This window comes from Branchiostoma belcheri, unplaced genomic scaffold, assembly GCF_001625305.1.
Source record: "Branchiostoma belcheri isolate BF01 breed outbred unplaced genomic scaffold, Haploidv18h27 scaffold27, whole genome shotgun sequence".
Taxonomy (NCBI): domain Eukaryota; kingdom Metazoa; phylum Chordata; class Leptocardii; order Amphioxiformes; family Branchiostomatidae; genus Branchiostoma; species Branchiostoma belcheri.
Genome location: NW_017803876.1, coordinates 1,481,325 through 1,487,614, shown reverse-complemented (window position 1 = coordinate 1,487,614; position 6,290 = coordinate 1,481,325).

Below are 6,290 nucleotides of genomic sequence, written 5' to 3'. Positions count from 1 at the left end.
GAAAAAGTACAGTAAATACATTTAAAAGACATACTTAAATCACAAAATCAACAATAAACACACAAATCAACATTTAAAAAGTAGAGATCGAGGGTCTAATTGACACTGTTTGGATGACATCGTTCTGATCATTGTCTCGTCGTTTTCCTAACATACAGGATAATGAAACACGATATTACATTACACTTCCAACGTCCACTTGGAGATTCAGACACACGTTACTGAAAGGGGGTTGAGGAAGACACGACACTTGTGCCCACGTGAATTCGGAAGACGGCTAGGACTGGGGTTCAAACGTGTTGTATGATAGCTATATGAGTCTCGTTCGTCCTCTCCGCAAATAGAGAGAGGACGAAAGAGACTCGGCAGCTATAATAGGTCTAGACATCAGGCAAGATGGGTCAATCGTCTTTTTCGTTACGTTAAAGACGGATTTGCAATATTAGATTACATATATTACGCATATACTACGCATTGTGTTGTGCACAAGAACACTGTTACTCAAGCAGCTGGGTAGATGTTGAAAACCGCCAGAAGTTTGAGGTAGCATCCACTACACTTCGTCAGTGACGGGCATTGCATTAGTGTCCTTCCAGAAGATTTTAGCTGTACATAATAATTGTTAAACGTCTCAGTTCACACAATTCAGCCTCATGATAGTGGCTGCGACGTGATGGCGCTGCGTATTTACTGTAATACTTGTGCTATTTGAGGAATAAACCAATGGTATGGTTTGGCTACGTTACACTTATAGAAATGGGGTATGAAACATGAAACATGAGTGTCGCTCTGACCTAGCCGACCGTGTAATATACCAGGTTGTCCTTCAAGGTTCGGCACCAGATTGACGGCACACTTTCCTTCCCACTCCCGAGTCCGGTCATCCTTACCGCCATCATCCATCGACCACGGGCCGGCTTATGCCGACTAACCGCCTCTGACAACATTAATTATCAACACTATTATGCCGCCTTCAAACGGCCAATTGCACCATTAATGTCCCAATCTTTCTTCCCGCGTGGCTGGAAGGTCGGGCCTCAGGACGGGAGGGTTTAGTGGGTCGGTTGATGGTCTGGTTGGCCATTGGTCGATGGAAGACACGGAAGGGTCGGTGGTTTCGGTTGAGGGCCTGGTTGGTGGGTCGGTCGAAGGGTCGGTACAGGGTGGGTGGGTCGTTGGAGGGTGGGTGGGTCGTTGGAGGGTGGGTGGGTCGGTAGAGGATGGGGGGTTGGTGGTGGGTGGGTTGTTTCGGTGGAGGATGGGTGGGTCGGTGAAAGGATGGGTGGGTCGGTGGAGGATGGGTGGGTCGGTGGAGGATGGGTGGAGAGGACACCTGTTCATGATACGACGGACCAGTCCTTCAGCGGAAACACATATCATTATAGGATAGAAGATGAACATCATTTTGTACTAGAAGGTAGTTTGTATAACAATCCATGTAGCTAAATAGAAACCATTACAGGCAATGGCGTAGTCTTGGTATTTATAGATCTAGAACTGCCATACTGCCGTACCTGTTACAACTGGTGTCAGGCAATAACGTTTCCAACTTTCACGTATCATGGAAGTTCATCTGTGTTGGTAGTAATCATAATGTAATCTTAAACTTCATTCCAAGAGTACACGGGGATAGCATGTTCAACGGCCACTGCCTTCATCAGGAATTGGTTATCAATTATCCTAGCGGCATTATGTGGACTTAGTCTTCTCCAGATAGTTTCAGATTTGTTTTTAATTGTATGTACTGTGTTTGTTGATATGAGCCATGGCAAAATGATGAAGGCGACAGTGGTCGTTGAAAATCTTTTCCCTGCGTACGCTTGGTGTTGGAATAAAGTTTGACATTGTACTACAACTATTGTGACGGTGAAGGCCGGTATGTGGGGTAAGGTATACTTAGTAGCAGTGCGTGGTCCCGTGTGGGGGTCCTGACATCACAAATATCACTGCATTAACCCTGACCGTCTCCCGGGGTCGATATCTCTATAGGAATAATTCAATCAGTGAAGAGAACGGATTCCATGGTGCGGTCTTCGTTTGGACAAAAGGATTTACTCGTCAATGTCAAGCGGACTTGTCGATGTCTGCTTTTGTGAATAAACGTCAACGACGGTTACGAAAAGTTTGTGTTACTGTTGGGAAGTTTAGGAAACCGTTAGTGATGTTTCACTGTTGTTGCAAAAACGTTATGTTTCAGTGATTTTCTGTACGATTTTTATTGAATCTCAAACTTATGAAGATTCTGAGAATCCTTTGACAAAGATATCAGTGAAAATGAAACAAATGTGTGTGTTACGATGTGTGTGTGTGTGTGTGTGTGTGTGTGTGTGCGTGTGTGTGCGTACGTGCGTGTGCGTTTGTAAGTGCGTACGTGTGTTTGTGTGTGTGCCGCGGCGCGCGCATGTGATATCCCCAGTTCATTAGCATTTCCCCCTAGAAATAGCTGTTTTAAGCTTTCTCTTATCTCCAGTGAAAGAAAAAAACAGGTAAAATCTATCTGTGGAAGCTGTCCCGTGTATCTCAGGCAGACTGATGGCAGTAGCGGTACAGTATTTGTACTCTCCAAGCAGAGGTTTGGGTTTTGGCTTATTTTTGGCGAGTTTTTATGCTTTTTTTTATCGGGGTTTTCTTTTTTGCACTGGATTTTTTTGGGTTGGGGGAAATTCTCAGTGCAAGAAAGAAAGCCCGACAAAAAAGGCCTAAAAAACACGCCAAAAATAAGCCAGTCAGCCAGAACCCAAACCTCTGCTTGGAGAGTACAGTATTTGCGCTCGTGTCTTCAGGCCTTTCAACAGGTCCGTAAGCCGCCGCCACGGCGCACAATCCATCCCGCACGCTGTTCTTTCACAAGAACGCCAGACGTCACTGACACAGGCAAGTTGTTTTAACGTCAGGTGCGTCTTTATGTGCAGGGGTTAAGACCGGCAAATCCGCCGGGTCACACATTCACGCGGCAGGTCGCCGTACACGGCTCCCAGCATCACTTAAAGCACGCGCGGGGCTCCTATCTGCATGAGAAAAACGGGAGATACAGATGCCTACTTGGGTACATTAGAGTTATATGGTAAAACGCCTGATTTGCGCTAAAGCTTCTCCTGACAGGAGAGCAGTAGTCATATCCGGCGCGGGTCCGCTCGCACCCACGTTTGGAGAGGAGAGTAATGGAGACGCGCGTATCTTCTGACAGCACGGGCCTTGCAAGAAATCGCGAGGGGCAGAGAGCGAGTCTTCCCGGCAGCGGAGGTGCGCGGGGGTCGGACCCTGGGACACAAGTTAAGATTTAGAGTCGCCCAGGCGTGAACCGCGCAGATCGCTACAAAACGTCGCCTGTCAGGCCGACTTACACGCCGCGCTCACGACTCCGCTTCGCCCCGACTGATACCGCGGCTCAAGGACAACGACAACTTCGATCGGTTGAAAGTTCCGCGGAAAGCGCTTTGTGAGAGGCGCACAAAAGTCCCATTTCAAAGGTTTAAACACAGTCTTTTTATGTGCGACCTGGAGGCAGGAGTTAAGCGCTGTAGGATATTTTCTGAAGTGCAACTCTGAGCAGATAGAAACTTCACCAGTGCGCTATCAACTACGAGTAAGGTATCGAAATACGACACAAAATGTAACATTGAGGACTTCCATGTCCGCTGGTTCCTAAAAGTTATCTGAACAGTTCTTTGACGATGATAAGTGCAAAACCCCTGTACAATGTATATACACGTGTAGAATAGTTGTAAAGTGAAATTCGATAGCCAAGTTCAAATTGTTGTTGTTCTCTTGTTGCTGTTAGTTCGGTCCAGTCCATTTCTATAGACTTCAATACACAAGTCTATATATACAAAAATGTATCACTGGATTGCTCACTTGGTATTCCGATTTTAGTAAGTCCCAAGCGCACACATGTAAGTACGCCTGTACAATTCAGATATAGATATATATCACTGGATATCAGATTGAGATATACCACTGGATTGCTCACTTTGTATTCCGATTTTACAAACTCCCGAACGCACACATGTAAAATACACCTGTAGAATTCAGATAGTTCATTATAGTTTATTTTCTGATAGGTCAGATCAGTTTATTGCTGTATCTTATATATATAAATATATACAACAGGATTGCTCACTTTAATCCGATTTAAGAAACTCCCAAGTGTACACGTGTAAAATATACCTGTGGAATTCAGTAGAATTAGTTTAGTTTGTTGTCAGACAGTTCAGATCAGTTTTATATTGCTGTATCTTACATGACATACATATCATCACTAGATTGCTCACTTGGTATTCTGATTTTAGAAATTCCCAGGCTAACGCCTGCCACAAATGTAACACCCTTCACAGCTCAAACTTCTCTCGTACGAACCACTTTGCGAGTTGGACTTTGGGGGGCAGTTCTGACAGTGTTTAGCGCGGAGCGACTAACGGGCCCGGACTAAGACGGAGCGGCGGCGTTGTGCTGTAATCCTGGCCCGGGTACCCAGGCTAACACGGTCAAGCACGGCAGACAGCCCACGTCTGCACGCGTTACACTCAACGTACGGCTGGAGTTACACCGGGGAAGAACTCTTCAACTCGTGTACGTGTATGCTGTTAAACTGTGCTGTAGTATGTATAGAAAGTGTTAACCTTGCCCTTGTTATCGTATAGCAAGGAGAGAAAAAAATGTAGCTTGCATTATTTTGTTGTGATGTTTCCTTCCATTGTCCAAAAAGGACTCAACTCAAGCTCAGCTTTCCAATGTCAACCTTGAAAGCAATCCTTAATTCAAGAATTCATTACTGAATAGAATTTTTAAAAACCAAGACACTTTTAAGCTCAATAAATCTTGGAACTGTCTATTAAGGATTGTACAAAACCTACAAAAGTTGCCCCATTTCATACACTCAAGCACTGTAGAAAAATATATCATATTCATAAATTATATTCCTAATGCAACTATACGAAACCTTCCATCGCCTTGAAAAACGCCTTTTACCTACACTATAAGTTCTCTACCGTGAAAGGCAAGTATGGTGTAACTGTGCTGTAGAAAGTGTTAACCTTAACCTTGCCCCTTGTTATCGTGTACTACAGCAAGGAGAGAAATGAACTGTATGGGTTTGTACAAAACCTTTTAAACAAAAGTATGTTCCAAACTTTACCACTGGATATGACAATTTATTATCAGACGTTTAAAGTATCGTTTAAAGAACAGTTATACGGTTCGCTACCAAATGTAACTTCAGTAGTCAAATGTCGACGACTAAGCTTGGCCGGTCATGTAATACGTAGTGAAGAACCAGCCAGTAGGCTTCTACTCTGGAACCCTGATACCTGTAAGAGAAGAGTTGGACGCCCAAACATAACAGTTAAGAAACTTATTGAAACTGAAACTGGCTTGGAGGGACATGAACTTTTCTCAGTGATGTATGACAGACAGTTGTGGCGAACTAACTTTGTATGCTCCACCTCTACGGAGGATGAATGATGATGATGATAAAGTATCGTAAAAGATACTCGTGAGAAGAGTGACAGACACTTGAAACGTCTGATAATGAATTGTTCTATCCTGTGGTAAAGTTTGAAACACAATTTGATTTATATATAAACCTGTTGACTAGGGCAGACAATACTATTAGATTTGGCCATAGGAACACATGCTTAAATACATTTATTAGAAGTCCTCATGAAAGTACTTGCCCATACTTCAATCTCAAAAATTTTTCTGCACCAGGTAGCCACAAGGAAACAGGGGGTCGACCATCTCAAATTCCCGCCACAGCTGATGATAGTAACAAAACCTCAACTTTGACCTAATTTTCCATGGTATCCATCCGCCTGGCCAGATAAGAACTAACCCACTCACATCTCTCATTACGCCGACTAAACTGGTGAAATAACAAAACTTGACCAAAGTAGGAAAGTTTAGACCCTACCTGTGCCTTCCAGCCCAACAATCTCCAAAATGGACCAAAACTTCAAAGAGAAAAAAAAAAGATTTTCAAAGGTATTAACTAGGCACTACAATCGTCACTGCGCAACGCAAATGTGGTGTCTGCCCACTAAGGATCACTAAGGTAAAACCTATTAAAATCCATATTCCTAATGAAGCTATACAAACCTTCCATCGCAAAAAAATATCTTCTGTTGCCTCTACTATAACTGAAAGGCGAGGTAGAAGTTGAATTTATTTAATGATAGTTAGTTTTATTTTCTTTCTGTTAACTGTCTCTTTTCATCATGTTTTGTGTTGTGACTTAAACTTATATTTAGACAGGCAAAATGTGAGATACATGTAACAGGATACTACCAAAATGT